At 41.6% G+C, this 19742-nt stretch overlaps 1 protein-coding gene across 10 annotated transcripts in view; it reads right to left on the bottom strand.

Annotated features, from left to right (window-relative positions):
- The window catches only part of LOC148892250 (endonuclease V-like), a 148581-nt gene that overhangs the window by 42049 nt on the left and 86790 nt on the right, over positions 1–19742 (bottom strand). The window contains exon 9 of one of the 10 annotated variants that reach the window (XM_089007074.1): positions 147–3067. The exons of the other annotated variants lie outside the window; for them this stretch is intronic. The gene's annotated coding sequence lies outside the window, so the exon portion shown is untranslated. Of the gene's footprint in view, positions 1–146; positions 3068–19742 lie in introns of those variants that run through there. 10 annotated transcript variants of the gene reach the window in all.

Genomic DNA, 19742 nt, shown 5'->3' with positions numbered 1-19742 from the left:
TGTATCCACTGCTATCTGCTGTTGGAAACTGGAAAAGTCAAACAACTTATACACTTATACTTTTTGGACTACTTTTTATATGGATGGAAATATTCATTTCAGGGTCGTTAAATAGTTTTGAGATGTTTTTGTTGATTGGAATTGATTCTTAATTACTTTTCGGCAAGCAGAGATGATGCTTGTTTTAAGTTGACTACAGGTATGACTTCTACAACTACTGTTCCCTCCTTCGTTGCGTTTTCCGGAAATTTGGAAGGCATGTGGAACCGTGTTTCCTCTAACAGGTCAGTTTGCCTACTATGACAGACATCTTAACGGATGTTCCTATCATTATTGTCACGGTTTGCAAGGTGGTGATGGTGGGTGTGGATCCCAAAAAGCAGGCAGGAGGGAGCAGGAGGTTGTTTGACAAATTGTATTAAAATAAAGGTCAGCAGGAACAAAATGTAAAACATCAAAATCATCTGAACAGAAAAAATACAAAGTATCAAAAGAAAACCAAGTGTAAAAGTCCGCCAAGGTTAAACAAACACATGCACAGCATACAATGCATGCGATTGCAGACAAAGCATGCAAGAAACATGCAGCAAACAATGAACCGACACCGGTTGGTCGTGCCGGGTGTCCTCTTAAGTGTCAGTGATTAAAACGACCAGCACCTGCGAGGCTGCAGGCAGGGCTGACGTCGCTACCCGTTGGTGGCCAATCTGATCGGGACGACCAGCACCTGTGCAGGTGCAGGCGGGGCCGACAGCGCCCCCCGTTGGTCGCCAACCAGATCATGACAATTATGTTTGTGTTCGCCAACATGGGTACACCACACGCTGTGTCTGATGTACGTGATGGAAATAAACTTGATTATGCTTTTTGACTTACCGTATTTTCTAGTGTATAAGGCGCACCCCCAATGAGTGGTGTACAGTATTTTCAAAATTTTCCCATATATATAAGGCCGACCAGACTATAAGGTGCACGCCCAATGAATGGTGTATTTAAAAAAAATCCACATATACAGCATGCACCGAACTATAAGGCGCACCTTAAATGAATGACATGTTTAATAAAGCTTTCGACATATAAGGCACACCACATTATAAGGCGCTACAGGAGAGACTGGGGTTATGTTTTATTATGTATATCCCAGCACTGATCGTGCACTACTTCTTTTACAGGGGGTAATGGGGTCGGTGGTTTCTGACTGGAGTTGCGAATTCTGTTGTGGCTCAATATTATTTCACATATAAGGTGCACATGTGTTTAAGGTGCATGGTCCTCTTTTGAATAAAATCAAGGCTTTTTGGTGCGCCTTATACACTGGAAAATATGGTAAATAATTTTCTAAAACATGCACATTCCACACAGGAAGGCCGGAGCATGAATTGAACCCGGTTCCTCTCCACTGTGAGGCCAAGGTGCTCTCCACTCAATACTGGGCTGCCACCTCTAGAATTGTCTTGCTAAATTGACAAGTTGGCTCCATCAATTTTTGCTTTCAAAATGTTTAGAGGAGCGACAGTCACTCCCAAATGACTTTGCTGTTTTGCACCGGCCTTTTGGTATTCAGAGATGCAAACTCAGCCACCTCAATTCTCAGGTTTGTTAATCACATTCCACTCATCTGTTAAATTAATCTATTGACATCTTCTCCTCCAGTGAAGCCAGTAACGCCTGACAAAGTTGTGAATTTAGAAAGACTAACTTATAATCTTATGCCTCATTTTTATTTGCCAGGTCGTCGGATGACAGTTACCTTTCAAATATGGCCGTGGGTGGATTCCATGAGACACTCACAGACATGGAGTGTATTAATATTTCAAAGCACTGCCAACGTCCTCCCCAAGCAATTACAATTCAGGGCCTGCATATGGTATTAGTGAGAAATAGTTGAAAATTGTTACGTTTGTCTCACCCAAAGTGCCTCTTTCACACATGTGTGAACAACAATAATAAAATGCAAATATCTAAATCCCAACATTATATTACTTACCAAAGTCACTGAAGAGTTGCATATTGTGTGTTGTCTACAGACAATGTGTAGCTTAAAAGACAGACATACATAAAAATAAAGAAACCAAAAAAGAACTGCGGCGAAGAATATGCATTGACCGTCAAAGAAAGTCACACCGGATTGTAAGTGCCAAAGGACCCCAAATCTATTCATGACAACACATTGCACTTCCTGTATCCTGCTATCTACTGTAAGTCTTCTTTTCCTTTCGGCTTTTCCCTTCAAGGAGTCGCCACAGCAAATCAGTGTCCTCCATCTTTAGAGTTTTGATCCGCATGTTTGTTTTGGCCAAGCTTTTACGTCGGATGCCCTTCCTGGCACAACCCTCTGTATTTATCCGGTCTTAGGACCGGCACAAGAAGACATGTCCCTTTGTGGCTACAGAACAAGCAACTCGCTCAGTAAAAGGCTCCCAAACACTGTAAGTACATTTTTTAAACTACACGTTTGAGCTAATAACTTCTACTACACGCTGACTATGAGAGCACCACTGCCACCTACTGTTCAGTTACATTTTACATTAAACACACACACAAACACGCGCACGCACACACACACACTCACACGCACGCAAGCGCGCGCGCACACAGACACGCACGCGCGCACACACGTACACACACGCACGCACGGACACACGCACACACGCATGCACGCTGAAGATGCGTAGAGATTTGTTTTTACTTGTTGGCATTGCTGAACTCCATTTTGTAATGATCTTAAATGATAATAATCATAATAATACATTTTAATTCAAGCGCCTTTCAAAGCTCTCAAGGACACTTTACAGTCACAGACCGGCATAGAAAGGAAAACAGGTACAATAATAAATAAAATACAATTATAAAAAGAAACAAGAGATAAAGCTACACATAAAATGCAATTTTAAATAGGTGGGTTTTGAGATGGGTTTCGAAGGTGGGATGAGACTCGCTGTTGCAAATGTCGGGAGGAAGTGAGTTCCAGAGTTTGGGGGCAGGTCAGCTGAAAGCTCTGTCCCCCATCATGATGAGACGGGCAGGGGGGCACACAGAGTTGGAGGGAGGAAGAGGATCTGAGAATCTAGAAATTTGAAGAAGGTCAGAAAGGGGGGCAAGGTTATGAAAATCTTTAAATGTATAAAGACGAAATTTAAAGTTGATTCTATAATTATCGTATCACAATAAACAAAAGTGGCTTCATTGTAGTATAAATTGAGAAATTAACTAGTGGTGTATTGCCCGAATACACCATATAATGATAAATCCAAGGTACAAATTTTGATGAGACAACCGAGGAAGCTGCCAAAGGAGAGAGACATAATAGTCGATATGTTCAGCTTGCAAAAGATCGATGCACAATTATCTCCGCTCACCTGTCTGACCTGTGAGTTTGCACTGGACTGGCTTTCATGCACTTGTCACACTGCGTCAAACTGAGCTGTGAGCCAGTGCGTCAGTGTGTATGTGAGGTCGCTGGAGCAGTTAGAAGATTGCTGGAGGGACTTAACTCAAGCTACAAATTTCTGACTGTGACCGTGGAGTGCCATCCCTGGACATGTAATGGAGGGGTACAGGTAAGAGGAACAACCAGGTTGCCATGCAAGCTTTTTGGGATTCAAGATAGAGAAAAGAAACACGACATAGGGTTTAACATAACATTTATGGTTCAAAAGCTAGAAATGGAGTTGGAATCGCATTTGACGACATTACAGAGTTGAGCCAGCATTCAAGTATCAAGAAGACGACGACATTTCCTGCTCTATGATATGTTCCAAAATGCAAGCATTTATATCTGATGAGTAACTCAGCATTGCATTCCTGACCAAAAGCAAAAAAATATTGCAATGCACCTCGGCGTGATAAAGGATGTGCACAGTCGCTGGAAGAGCTGGTCAGGCTTTTATTCAGCAAGCGTAGCAGGTCGCACATTGATACAGGAGTTGTTGGTGCCACAACTCATGCCCATGCTCAGCACACTGAGACTGCTAGCGGACTCGCTAGTTGTATGGTCCTCTCTTCTCTCTGTGACGTCACGCTCCCCCGACTAGCCCAGCCTTCAAACACGCAAATCATGAGCACCGTACGTTACAATACATAAACTGATGTCTACTTTGCTCAAAATGCAAATGCATTTCATCCCCTTAGCTTAACCTTCACGGCTAGATCTGTGCTAGATCTTGCAGGGTTAATTAAGTTGCTTCAGCTGCATCAGATGCCTGTAAGAAACTATACTTAAACACTTTGGCATTAAAATGGTCGCATAGATGAAAAAGTCACAACCTGCATGCACAATAAGCAGTCACAGCAGTGACTGTGTGCGAAATTACAACATTTCCAAAGAACAACGAACTGAGTGCAGATGTCTCCACTTCATTAACCGTAACAGTGAGACATAACTTCATCAAGGTTTCCTTCCTTTCATTAATATTGGAGAACAGGCTGACCCACAGTGTATTTGATTGTTTTTTTAATCTCAATTGAAGTTGTGAGAACACACATGGTGTACAAAAAAAACAATGTGGAACCGGTGACAATACCCGCTCATATTTACATTTCTACATAGTTTGAAAAAAAAATCACATATGTGCTAAATCAATGCAGTGCTAACTGCATTGATTGTCCCACACAAACACACACACACATACACACACACAAATTCAGCACATTTTGAACAGTAAACAAGGCTGTGAGATGCGACGTTGTGCCACTAAGGCTTCGGGCATTATGATTGCACATAACACATGCCTCGACACAATAACAGAGCCATAAACATGAGCAATATTTTCCCATTTTCTCTACAGGCGAGAGAACTGTAGCTGTTCGGAGGTGCTGAGTCCATCACTGATAATCATTTGCCTTACACGTCACACGGCCAGGGATATGAATCATGGCGCATGGGGTCACTACGGTGAATGTGCGGCATAGAACAGAGCCCAAGTGAACCATACTGGCTGTAAATGGTGGCCGTTGTACACCTCAATTCTGTATGTCAGTGTGTGTGTGTGTGTGTGTGTGTGTGTGTGTGTGTGTGTGCGTGTGTGTGTGTGTGTGTGTGTGTGTGTGTGTGTGTGTGTGTGTGTGTGTGTGTGTGTGTGTGTGTGTGTGTGTGTGTTTGCGTGTGTGCGGTCCTCACTGCATGTTGGCTCACAAAGACAATATTATTTTCAAAACCACAGGCAAGAAAACAATGTAAGGTAGACAAGCTCCTCTTGAAATTAGCAGGGAAACTGGCTAAATCCAGTGGAGCAGATGGGTGGGATCAAATCCACATAGTCATCAGTGACCATCGGTAGCCCCAAATGATTATGAGATGTTTGACTACAGTTCAGAATAACCAATGTATACAAACGTGATTTAGTCACACATTCATGATGGAATTTGGATGTGTGCACAAGCTGTTCAAACCAAGTTGAAACAAACCGAATAATATTTTAGGATTTCAGAAATGCAAACACCACACAACACCCGTGGTAAAAATAGTTATTCACAGGGGGTGCACAATGAAAAAAGAAACAGAAAATTCTGGTCAAAATTAAATAGGGGGAAAAACAGCACATTAACAAAAAGCTTGTGAATAGGCAAAATGTAGTTACCTGAGAATAGCTAATGAAATGTCAAGAGCCCAAGTCCACTTGACAAAACCAAAGCAAGATCAAATAACGAAACAAAGGCTAAACCTACAAAAACATCACGCAAGAGGTGGATATAATAACTTCAGCAAGGTCAACAATAAATCCAACAACAGCAGGCAGTGTGTCTGTCCTTAAATACGGCTACATGATGGGAACATTGGTTTCAAGTGTGCACTGAAAGATTGGCTCTAGTCTGACACCTGCTGGAAACACTAGAACAACAATATGAGAAGAAGAAAAAAACAACTCAATGAGAATGCTTTAATATTAGAATAGATTAGATCAGATGAGCCTTTATTTGTCTCACAGTAGAGAAATTTACATTTCACATCAGCAAAAACAAAAACAGGGGCTGTTGTGAAGGTAGCCACTCCCGTGGTGTCATCTTGGAGTCAAAAATAAATAAATAAAATAAATAATATGACACAACACAAAGTACACAGACAATCTTCAATCTTAAGCACTTTCTGGACCCTCTTTATTGCATGAAGCAATTCCAGATGAAAGAGGAGAGCCTAATTTTCACCTGTGGATCAAGGACATCATCATGGTGGAATTCGCACGTCTGCTACAAGCTAAGTTTCGAAAGCGAACACGAAGCTGTAGCATTCATTAACGAAAAGAGATTGTCTGACACCTCCTGTCCCACGTAAATCTGCTTCATTTACAAGCCGCGACACTTCCACATATGCAACGGTGCTCCTCAAGCCATGCATCCATCCCGCCGCAGACTGTCCAACAGCACCAACCTTTCCGCTGAACAAAGCGGGGCTGTGAATATGCTGTCCATTACAGGTGCAAAAAAAGCACAATCGCCCCAGGGCTGTCCAGCGATAACAGTGAAATGGCACCAACATTCCTCCCAATCAAAAACAGTGCTGGCACATTCGTGCTGCAGAGGATAAAAGTGTCCAAAATAAATGAGGTTTTTGATCTTTTTGCATTGAGCTAAAACAGGGGTGGGCAAACTTTTTGACTCGCGGGCCGCATTGGGTTCTAAAATTTGACAGAGGGGCCGGGTCAGGAGCATTTGGAGGGAGTGTTTGGGCCGGAAATACTCTGAACAAGTTATGTCCATAATTTATAAAATCACTTCAAATGACTTTGACTGAGCGTATTTTACAAAGATTCCACAGCATATAGCTATAGTTTACGTTTTAAGACTTGCGCTGAATATTCATGAAGTCTTGTTTTCGAGTTGATGACGATCCCCATGTGACGTCACGTTTTGACGCCCCTGACTGAGAAAGCGACATACAATGCATTTCTTTGTTTGGTCTGAAAACTTTGTGTTGATCCGTGTTGATGGCGAAATTAGAAGGAAAACACATAAATAACGCCATGGTGAATTGTTGTGTGTTGCACCAAGACAACTATTTGATATTCGCTGACATAAATTCCCAGCTGACAAATCAGCCCATTTCCAACGGAGCTTGGGCGCCATCTTCTGCATTTTCTGGGTGCTACATTGCTGTCATTGACGGCTCGAATTGATATGGGAGGACTCCTTGAATCAATTGCAAACATTTGTGCTTTCCTCTTCAGAACTATTTGAATCATATTCATAACTGGATGAATAACAAGAAAACATCTTCTCCGAATCTGAAGCCATTGTTTTGATTCTCGAGCAAGGCAAGACGTCTTGGCGTGACGTCACGAACAGGGGGGGTGGGACCTTCTGAAACTGACCATTTCCGGATTCATTTTGAAGTCATTTTTATTGGTGTTTTTCATTTAACTAAAAATATCAGCCTGCCTGATTTGGGTATTTTAGATGCTATAAAACGTTTTTCTGATGTCAGGGGGAAACAAAAACAAAAAATTGTGCCGGTTGTCCTTTAAATGTAGTATGTACAAACCTCATAGCATTGTATGTCGCTTTCTCGGTCAGGGGCGGTCCTAACGTGACGTCACATGGGGATCGTCATCAACTCGAAAACAAGACTTCATGAATATTCAGCGCAAGTCTTAAAACGTAAACTATAGCTATATGCTGTGGAATCTTTGTAAAATACGCTCAGTCGAAGTCATTTGATGTGTTTTTATAAATTATGGACATAACTTGTTCAGAGTATTTCCGACCCATAGTAAGAACACTACAACCCAATTTATTAACTGTCTTTCAAATGTGAAAAATATCCCTGATCAGTTAATAAATTTGTCTCAAGGAATATGGCATTTAGATACTCTTTCGCAGATACTTGGAGGAGGAAATAGAAATAGATTAAAATAACATATGCACTGTGATTTATCAAGATTGCGTCTGTTTTTAATAAGTTTCCATCGAAGGGGCAAAGTTAAAGAAATCAACATTTATTGAAAAATGGAATCACTTTCAACATTCAAAACATATTATTACAAAACGAAATATTCAAGCTCAATAATACCTACTTGTGTTAAATTCCGCCAAATCATAGATGGTTTGTCCTGACCGCGCGCTCAACAAACTCCTCACTGAGGCCCCCGCCTTCACGCGCAAACAATACTCGTGTACAATCGCCGAGCACACAAACATAGACTACTTGCAGTTGAAATTTGCATACTCGGCACGGCAGCCAATCAGAAGCCTGCTTCTTTCTTCCGGACTTTCGCAAGCGTTATAAAGTCGTGCAATTGCATGTCATTTTCCAAAATAGATGCACAGAACCTCAGCCCAGAAGAAAGATTCAAAAGAAGCTAACAACATATGTGACGCTACAAAACGTAAATTTACATTAAACCGTGACTGTAAAGTGTACTTGAGACTTGTGAAAAGGGCTTAGTGGCTCGTAGGAACCAATGCAAACGTTGCATTGTGTACCGCAATGACAATCGACTACTGCACAAAAAATCTACAGCCATGCACATTTTTCGTAAATTAAGCAAGGTAGCATCTATAGTAGGGGCATTCTTGATTTAAAAAAAAACTTTATACTTTGTGACAATGTTTTTTAATGTGATTAGTTGTCTCATTGTGCTTCAAGTTGTGAAAAATGGGGCAGGCAACTTTTCAGTTATCTGCCCTGTTGTTCGCTAACTTTTTGTCATGAGTTTTAGACACTGTTTGTACGATGATTTGGGCAAATTCGGCGGGCCGGATTAAAAAGCCTAACGGACCGTATGTGGCCCGCGGGCCGTAGTTTGCCCATGTCTGAGCTAAAATGTTCCTTGTTGGTGCTGGATGTGGGAGTGAGATCAATTCACTTTGCACTTTGGCAAATGTGAACAATTCAGGAATGTTGTCGAACTCAATGTACAAAAAAAAAATAATATTTCAAACAACCACAAAGCTTTGCCTTTAGTCCTCTTAGCATGACATGAATTCAAAATCACCACAGGTAAGTCCACTATCTTAATTTTAAACACCTACACAAAACTGAAAAACATAATCTGAAATGTTCAAGTTCCCTGCTAGCTGAGCAAAAATCAGTACGCAGTGAAAAGCCTATCTGTCTGTCTGTCTGGCTGGCTCCCCTTTATTTCCTCACCACAGCAGCTGCTCCCCAACTATCACCAACCGTTTGAAAGCGCTGCCCCCAATACAAGCCACTGCATTGTGAACGGGTCACACGGCTCCAGCATGATTGATGGCAGACAGAGAAAGGGGATGGAGAGGAAGCGAGGCAGGTAGGGGAAAAATGTCTGACAGTAACCGGCAGATGTTTGAGGTTGCTGAGATTTGACACTGGTCGGTAATTGTGAATTTGAGGACTGTCCTCTTGCATCTTGTCAACGGCCATTTTAGCCACTGTCATCGATGTACTTCAACATTTGCATGACATCTTTTAGTTCTAAGAGTCTTGTGTGTCGAACCATATTCGCCTCATAACAGTCACATATTAAGGTGCTTAAAGCTAATTTTCATTATTCATCCGTCCATTTTCAAGACCCATTGACCTTATTACAATTGCGGGTAACCTGAAAACGAGCCTAAATGACTTAGGGAGGGCAGCGGGGTTCACCTTTGAATGGTCATCCAATAAATACAGGGCACGCAAACTCCACCAAGTAGTACAATTTATTTAAAAATGGTAATGTCCACGGGTTTAGTTTTTTTTTGGGAATCGGGACGAATCTTGAAATTTTTGACCCTTTTTCCACATTTCTCGTGCATCATAACTTCAGGGATGCAACAACTATCTCCATTTATACTGCTTGTCCACAGGTGAGCAGGAGCTCATCCCAGCCGACTTGTGGCTTGAGGCAAGGTTATCACTACAGTGGTAACCAGGCTTGAGTCGGCAAATTAACCATACACAATCAGAGTCACAATCAAGCTTTTTTGATTTTGGAACATGAGATGAAGCTAGCGTACCAAGAAAATAATATGCACACTACACAATGTAGGACAGTGTTGTCCATCCCTTTTTGAATATGCAGAGTGAAAACATATTTGTGTATCATTAGGGTTTGAAGTTTCACATCAACATAATTGATTCACAGCTCATACAAATCACATACTTTCCTTGTCGTCAGTGAAACACCCCACAGCCGTCTGATGCAAATGAGGAGGAGTGAGTGTGATGCATTGGGTGTGATAAAGTGTCTTTGGGAAAATCACAAGCAATATAAGCCACTACCACTCATGTTGATGTACTCTACACCAACACACACCCATTACAGCATTAAGCATTCCGAATGGCACAGGGAGCCAAGGCATGAAAGCAGGCTGCTGTGAATAGCCTGCAGGCTTCAGGCTTCTTTATAGTGAGTCAAGATGTGTGCATACTGTATGTTTATGCGCCAGGGGAGGTATGCATTTTCCAAAGTAGGAACTGTTGCTTTCCCCAAAGATACTAGCCATCGCATGGCAGCTAGAAAGAGTCAAAAGAGAACCACATATAGTTGCCAGCTCGAGAGTACTGTGATGCTCAGGGGCTCTTGGGGGAATACTCGGAGTGTGGAAGGCTAACAAATAAGCATACATGCTAGATGGCAATAACACTCTGACTACTGATGGGATATCAGCTTAGAGATGAGAGTTTGATGTTGCAGATTAGCAAGGGATCATTTCAGAGCTTGAAACTGAGAGATCCATTTGGTCTTTCCTCAGAGGGATAATATGAGTGCACGATGAAGTACGTGGGTGTTTCAGACCAGAAGATATTTAAGCAATGAAAAGAACCAGTAATATTCAGCTGGGCAGAAACAGCACAAACTGGGTTTTCATAAATATATTGTCTCTTAATGTGATGATCTGCTCTTGCCTCATTTGTTAGCAAAATGGCAGTGTTTAAAATTGTTCATGCAAGGCAGGGCTACATACCCAAGTTGGAGGAGCTAATTGAACCTTCATTTCCACTTTAGAGGAGCTGATTTTTTACTATGAATTGTTTCGAATGTTATGCAGTCATTCTTAGTTGATGGCGAGTGTAACAAACGATTACCCTTGAGAAAATTATGAGAGATACAATACAGTGATACCTCGGTTTATGAACACCTTGGCTTACGGACTTTTCGGTTTACGAACGTTAGATAATGAAAATTTTACCTTGGCATAGAAACCTTTTTTTCAGGATACACACGGAGCGCCACATGAGTGATGTGTCATTCGCGAACGAGCCCGTTCTTCGAACAACAAAATGACAGCCGACTGTTTTTGTCCTCTATACCCCGCCCCCAGTCTTCGGTTAAAGCCATGTGACTGGTCAAGAATGCAGCACTGAGGGGAGGTGGATTAAACATTAAAGAGACAGGCAGACGACAGTGAGAGACAATGAGGTTAAAATCTTAGCGAAAGAACATAGTTGGTTTGAAAGGGGAGTAAAAGAAGCGATTCTCATAAAACAACAAAATCCTTCATTAAAGCGGTCTGGTGGGGTGAGGTTCAATTTGGATCGTTCATACAATAGCCTGCTTAGGCAAAACAGGTTAGACAACATTCGTAATGCTGATGAGGTGATACCCGAGGGAGGGGGGCAAACAGGCCAGTCGTTAGTCAGGAATGTAGGAACAATCAGTGGAGCCACATGGAGTGGTCCTCTGATCCCCCCAACCTGAGAGTAGGGACCTATCATAGCTGTGTCCGGCGCCGCCATGTCTGGACATTAGGGATATATAAATAGGGCCGATACGACCAGTAAGACTTTAGTTAGCTGACGAAGCCTCTTGGATAGGAGGCGAAACGTCCGACACCTTCAAAAAAGTACAGATGACGGCTGAAGAAACCTTCTCATCGATGGACCACTCCTGTATGACTGAGAGCTTACACAGACGACAGTGAGAGAGTTTCAACTTTGATAGTTCAAAGGCAGTGTAGACTGCAAGGTTAAAATATCCCATCAATCAGCCTCCACAAACAACCCGCACAAGCCATCTGTACACTTGATGCAAAAAGCTATCAACCCAGCTAAACAGAACACAATTGAAGAGGAACTAAAGGTAAAGGTAAATAAAACGACTTTATTATACTGTACAGTTTATTTATTTAATAATAATACCATAGCACATTTATTATACATAAAATAAGGTATATTTTCCCTATGGAAAATTATTTTTTGGGATACACACTTCGCCTTACACACTCTCACTGTCTGGGAACCAATTAAGTTCGTAAGCCAAGGTGTCACAGTATGTGTCACCGTCTTGAATAAAACCAAAGATTAAACCTTTATTTGAGTCGCAAGCATTACAAATGAATAAATAAATAAACTTTTTTTTCTACAAACAACAGACAGTTTTTAGAAATGCTGTACATAATGTTTCGGCTGACAACTTAGTTGGTTTGTCAATTTGACATATTGTACAGCGAGATGCGGACACTGATGACATTGGTCTACAGTCACTGAGCAAATCAGGATGTACAACAAAAAATAATGCACCAAAACAAAAATAGTGATTGTGACACAGTTGTGAGAGACGAACCGAGTTGTAGCAAGGGATGAACATACACAAATATCATAAGTAATATCTTTTTAGGCCATAAAGATGCCTGCAATTTGATCTCTCGGCACAGTTTAAGGTTGACATGTCTGAGCTCCTTTTGTCAGGGACCAAATTAACCAAAAACAGTGTGAGCTGAACCAGATTGCCACGGAATACTGAGAGACTCATTTGATGGCTTTTCAAAAATCAAATGCGAGTGGACAGGATAACTCTCACTTATTTGGATTGCACCTTTTTGGTTTAAATAATTTGAAAGGTGACTTGAGCCAGGCTGTGGTGTTCCTGTGATCGTTCCTTGTAGCTCTGTATCTTCCTGCTGTATTTATATGCTCTCCATCAAACTGATTCAGTAGGAACCAGTTAAAACATTAGAGTCACATAAGTCACATAAGCTAGAACACAGGTGTCAAAGTCAAGGTCCAGGGACCAAATCCGGCCCGCCAGATCATTTTATTTGGCCAGCAAAAGCAAATTAAAGTTGTGAAATCCCATGATGCTTCCTAAAGTCCGAACCAAAATTTCAAATTGTCCCACGTAAACCACAATAACAGTCATTATCTTTACTTCAATTTTGAAAAGTAGTTATTCATGATTTTTTGGTGCGCTCTATATGTAATATGTGGAGGGAATTAAACATTCTAAAGGCTTCCACAAATTCATATCGGCCGCCGAGAGGAAACCGTAACTCCAATGTGGCTCGCAGCAAAAAATGAGTATGACCCTTTTGAGCAAGAAAGTCACCGCCGTTGTGGGTGGGCAGCTATGCGAGTGTAAAGAATCAGTCCAATTTTGGACAGATTACCCGTTGACCTTCTCCTGCATCCTGCAAAAAAGTCTCCACTGCCGTGTCTCAATTTCTATAGCTTCTAATAGATCAATGGTAGTTGCTGTTCATCAAAAGATAAAAGGAGCAGCAAATGGATCATACAGAAATTTTAACCGAAAATCGCATTGTATATCTTGGATCCAAGAATTGACTAAGCCTCCTCGAGAGCACTTTTTCCTCAAAGAGGCCTTAGGACTGTGACACCCAATCGAGAGAACACACAGTAGGTCACACTTGAAAATTGAGACCAACAGATTAAGGTTTTACTGTGACAGGGTGCTGTCCACAGTGCGCATGGAGGCAGTTTATCTAATGTGCCTATCACATTACTGGCATGCATTAAGCAAGAGACATTTCTAACACAAATCTTCCAAAATAGAAAGTGAGCAAACACAAAAATGCTCTCAATTCATATTATTCTCAGACCTGTTTGTGAAGAAGCCTGCATTCTGATTTTTTTTGGGTTGGAGTAGGGGGGGGGGGGGGTACAATAACTTGTCCGTAAGTAATCTCTTTATACTCACAGATGAGTGTCCTTGAACCAAAATCAGACCCCTGCTCCAGTGTGTCATCAAAAGTGTTCTCATGCTCGATCAGTAAAGCAGGTAGGATGGAGATGTTACATTGCAGGTGTTCACATGACACATGGCCAAGAAAAGGATAAAAACCACAATAACCCAGTAGAATGTGCTTGCTTGTAATGTTGCTCGACTATTTAGGATTATGCAGTACAGTAGAAGCCCAGAGACATCTAGCTCCCTGTGGCCAACCGTCGTCACTACAACTATCTTGTATTGAATGACCTCATGATTGATGATGACATACATGTTTTTGGTGCCTGCCTTTGATGCTGGTCCCTCACTCATTGTATCACTTATGTTTTCACCTCTGTTTGCTGCTCTGGGTTGTGCTCTTTTGAGCATTTGTAGATCATCAGTGCCATTATTTCCTGCCGCACAGCATAAAAAATATCTGTATTGAATTTTTGAGCGCGGGTTTCCTACTTTGTTAAAGGACAACCGACGGCTCCAGACAAGTTGTGTCCATAATTTGTTTTAATTTTAAAATCACTTCAAATGACTTCTACTGAGCACATTTTACAAAGATTCCACCGCCGATAGCTAGATTTTACGTTTTAAGACTCGCACTGAATACAGTGAGACCTCAACTTACGAACACCTTATATTGCGAACGTTTCATCTTACGAACATCAAATTTATGAAAATTAAAACTTATAATAAGCACTATTTTCATATTACACACCCACCACTGGTGGTCCATCAAGCACACGACCTTCGGATCTGGCGGAGTGATCTTCGGCACACGACCGAACAGCACTCCAGCCGGCGCTACTTTCCACAACCCCTGTCATTGAATGCACACGTCAATCGCCTACTTAGAGCTTTTTGCTGATAATTTTACTATGATGGGACCGAAAAAAAACCACCACGGGCTCGTGTTCAGCCCAAGAAGACACAAAGTCGCTGAGAAGAAGGAGATAATTGAAAAACACGAACGAGGTGTGCGTTTGTGTTATTTAGTGCCCGAGCACGGCTATGCTAAGTCAACCATTGGTCCCATTCTCCGGAACAGAAAAGCCATCAAAGGTGCGTCTGTTGCAAAAGGTGTTTCCGTGCTCTCAAAGCGATGGTCTCGGGCAATCGAAGAAGTTAAAAAGTGAGTTGCTGAAGCACCAGAAAGTCAGACAGCAATATATTAACATTTAGACAGCCGCGCGGCCCAAAGGAGATGTCCGATTCAAATCAATCGCGCTCCTTTTGGCACAGTCCGAAAAGTTCCACAAGTCAACTGGTCCAGCTGGTGGCAACAGAGTGATGATGTCAACTCAATTGAACTCCACTGAACTGTATTTATAGAGCACTTTCAAAAAGCCAACGCTGCATACAAAGTGCTGTGACATGGCAATCTATTAAAGAAGTCCTTCTGTCTCATTTTAAGGTGTCTGGACTCCAATGTAGCATCCAGAAAATGCAGAAGATGGTGCCCAAGCTCTGTTGTAAATGGGCTGATTTGTCTGCTGGGAATTTGTGTCAGCAAATATCAAATACAGTGAGACCTCAGCTTACGAAAACCTTATCTTACAAACTTTTCATCTTACGAACGTCAAATTTATGAAAATTAAACCTTGAAATACGCACTATTGTCATGATACACACCCACCACGGCTTGTGAAGTAATCTTCGGCGGAAGAACACCAAAGCACACGACCTTCGGATCTGGCGGAGTGATCTTCGACGGAAGCACACGACCGAACAGCGCTCCAGCCGGCGCTACTTTCCACACCCCCTCTCATTGAATGCACACGTCGATCGCCTCCTTGGAGTTTTTTGCTGATAATTCTACTATGATGAGACCGAAAAAAACACCACAGGCTGGTGTTCAGCCCAAGAAAACACAAAATAAAATCACTGTCGCTGAGAAGAAGGAGATAATTGAAAAACACGAACGAGGTGTGCGTTTGTGTGATTTAGTGGCCGAGCACGGCTATGCTAAGTCAACCATTGCTACCATTTTCCGGAACAGAGAAGCCATCAAAGGTGCGTCTGTTGCAAAAGGCGTTTCCGTGCTCTCAAAGCGACAGTCTCTGGCAATCGAAGAAGTTGACAAACTTCTGTTAATTTGGATTAACGAAAAGCAGCTATCCGGCAACAGCGTGTGTAAAGCTATTTTATGCGAGAAAGCACGGCTAATTCACGCCGATATCGTCATGCACCAACCTGAAAGTTCGGCGCTTATTGAGGATTTTAAAGCCAGTAACAGAACATCTGAGGAGGAGATGGAGCATCAAGTGAGCTCATAAAGGCAATATTGGCAAAGTGGAATGATGTGCAGGCTTTTACGGAACAGTTCCATTCAGAAAAGACTGTGGCTATGACAATCATCAACATTTTCTTCTTTTCCTTTCGGCTTTTCCCTACAAGGGGTCGCCACAGCAAATCAGTGTCCTCCATCTTTAGAGGTTTGATCCGCATGTTTGTTTTGGCCAAGCTTTTACGTCGGATGCCCTTCCTGACACAACCCTCTGTATTTATCCAGGCTTGGGACCGGCACAAGAAGACTTATGTCCCTTTGTGGCTACAGAACAAGCAACTCGCTCAGTAAAAGGCTCCTAAACACGAAATGGTCATTGGCACAGCAACATTCAAAAAAGCAAAAACTATACTCACCATTTGATGACAATGCTCCGATCTAATTTTTTTCCAGTTCTGTAAAGTTGTTAAAACAATTCTGGTGTCATCAAGACGGGTCCAGGAAATGCTAGCCTAATCTTTCAAATGTTACAGAAAAATTTGTAAGTAAGCTAGTCAACCTTGATCCATCACTGTCCCAAATGAGCATTTTTAGCGGATGGTGACCGATCAACAAGATGAACAATAATGTGATGCCTCAGCTTCGTAAGACCTTACAAGTCAGAAAGCAACAGGTGTCAATTAAGAGGTTTTTAATCAGCAAAAATGATGAGGAGTCTCCAAAGAAAAAAGAAGAGAAGCCACACCAGAGGTTAAGTTACCAACAGTCCTTATGGAAGGTGACTCTCCTTCCATAAGCCATCGACCATCAAAAAGGTAAATAAAACTTTATTTTACAGCACAGTTTTTTTCTTTAATTACAGTCCTCATGTAATGTGCATCTCTTTCCAAACAGCAATTCCCTTTGACCTTCGACCTCCAACACCATTCCATCAAGCCATCAATGACCATCACAAATGTAAATAAAGTGACTTTATGATACAATGCAGTGTATATCTTTCATTACAATACAATAGCACATTTATTATACATAGAATAAGGTATGTTGTGTGTAGTTTTAGGGCTTATTTAGTTGAAAAGTGTCTTTTATGGAAACCCGGGAACGGATTATTCTTATGTTAATTGGATTGGATTGGATTGGATTTGCCTTTATTAGTCTTTCAGTGGGGAAATTTACATTTCACAGCAGCAAAGTTATGAAAGAAATGAAAGTAGAAAAGCAAAACACAGGATCTGCTGGAAAGGCAGCCACTCTCGCGGTGCCGTCTTGAAGTCAAAAGAACAAAAAAAACTAAATAACAAATAACATGACAACACAAAGACACAGAGAGACATTCATTCTTAAGCACTTTCTGTACCCTCTTTGTTACATAAAGTAGTTCCAGATGAAAGAGGAGAGGATCAAAGCGTCTCTTAACCAGTGGATCAGGGACATCATGGTGGAATGTGCATGTCGACTACAAGCTAAATGTTGAAAGCAAACACGCAGCTGTAGCATCCATTGATGAAAAGAGATTGTCTCACATCTCCTGTCCCTTATAAATCTGCTTCAATTCCAACCCGTGACAGTTCCATATATGCATTGGCGCCCTGCGCTGACGTTTTTTCCTTCTTATCGCGGGCTCCTCAAGCCATGTATCCATCCAGCCGCAGACTGTCCAACCGCACCGACCTTTCCACTGAACAAAGCGGGGCTGTGAAGATGCTGCCCATTACAGGCGCAAAAAACCACAATGGCCCCAGTGGTGTCCAGCGATGACAGTCGAATGGCACCGACATTCCTCCCTTTCAAAAACAGTACTGGCATATTCATGCTGCCGAAAAGGCGCAACCGCTCAGCACAGTCTCCTCCTTGATGATTGTCGTGGCCAAAAATGATGAAAAACAATCCGAATCTGATTCCACACGACACACAACAACAAAACACAAAAACAAGACAAAAACAATAAAAAAAGCAAGGCTCATTAGAGCACTTGCAGACGGCTGCCTACTCAGGCGCCATCTTGGACTCGATCTTGGACTTGGTTTCCTATGGATTTTTTTTTTTTGGAGATACACACTTTTCGCCTTACACACTCTGTCTGGGAACCAATTAAGTTCGTAAGTTGAGGTCTCACTGTATTAAGGAAGTCTTGTTTTTGAGTTGGTGACGATACCTACCATGACGTCACGGTAGGTATCGTCACTGACCGAGAAAGCGACACACAATGCATTTTGGGTACTTTGTTTGGTCTGAAAACTTCTTGTTGATCCGTGTTGATGGCGAAATTAGAAGAAAAACATAATGCGATGGTGAATCGTTGTGGGTTGCACCAAGACTACTATTTGATACTTCTTTTCCTTTCGGCTTTTCCCTTCAAGGGGTCGCACAGCAAATCAGTGTCCTCCATCTTTAGAGGTTTGATTCACATGTTTGTTTTGGCCAAGCTTTTACGTCGGATGCCCTTCCTGACTACTACAGTAAAGTCTCATTATATCGATATTCAAGGGAGTCCAAAAAAATATCGATATAACCGGGACTATCGATATATCCGACCCTGTTTGCATGTAATTTTCTCCGCGCGTGCATAGAAATAGTATCGATATATCCGATATCGATATAACGAGACTTTACTGTATTTGATACTAGCTGACACAAATTCCCAGCAGACAAATCAGCCCATTTCCAACGGAGCTTCGGCACCATCTTGTACATTTTCTGGGACGCTACATTGGATTCCTGACGGCTCAATCGATACAGAAGTACTTCTCTAATCGATTGCAAACATTTTTGCTTTCCTTTTCAGAACTATTTGAATCATATTCATAACTGGATGAGTAACAAGAAAGCATCTTCTCCGAATCTGAAGCCATTGTTTTGATTATCGAGCAAGGCAAGACGTCTTGGCGTGACGTCACGAACAAGGGGGCGGGACCTTCTCAAACTGAAACTTTGTGAAGTCATTTTGAAGTAGTTTTGGGACACTTTAACTCATTTTTATTGCTGTTTTTCATTTGACTAAAAATATCAGTCTGAGTGTTTTGGGTATTTTAGATGCTATAAAACGTTTTTCTGATGTCAGTTAGGAAACAAAAAATGGTGTCGGTTGTCCTTTAAATGTGCTCCCTCCAAAGTGTGTTCCGCTGCCTCTGTATCCAGACAGACAATGACATCCCATACTTTCTGCACTACAAGGCACACCCAAAAGCATTCGATTTTCCCAAACGCCAACAGTGCGCCTTATAATCTGGTGCGCCTTACATATGGATGTATTTTCAGATTTCTTGGATGTAGTATTTTAAGTATTTTGCAAAATGGTGTGTTAAAGCTGAAGTGGGTGTGAAAGCATTCAGTAACTAAGGGCTGTATTGTATTGTGTTCCCTTTTGTGTAGTTCATCTACTGGATGCATAATGCAAACTCAGATACAACTTACTGTAGCTTCTATTCTACATGCCTTTAAAGGTGTGGAAACAACTTGAAAATAGGCCGTTCGTTAAAAGTGTGCCTTGTATTCGAAGAGCGAAAGTGCGAAAAACACAGTACTTAACAATTGCAACGAAAATTGAAAAAATACAATGCATAATTATTCAATTTTTGTTCACTTCCAGCAAAATAATATGGCCTTGTTACAAAATATTTACCCGTAAAAGAATGGTACAAAGTTCAACTACTCCAAGAAAC

Source organism: Hippocampus bargibanti, linkage group LG10 (assembly GCF_051943395.1).
Source record: "Hippocampus bargibanti isolate YZ-2025 linkage group LG10, ASM5194339v1, whole genome shotgun sequence".
NCBI classification, from domain to species: Eukaryota; Metazoa; Chordata; class Actinopteri; order Syngnathiformes; family Syngnathidae; genus Hippocampus; species Hippocampus bargibanti.
This window is presented reverse-complemented; position numbering and strand designations above follow the sequence as displayed.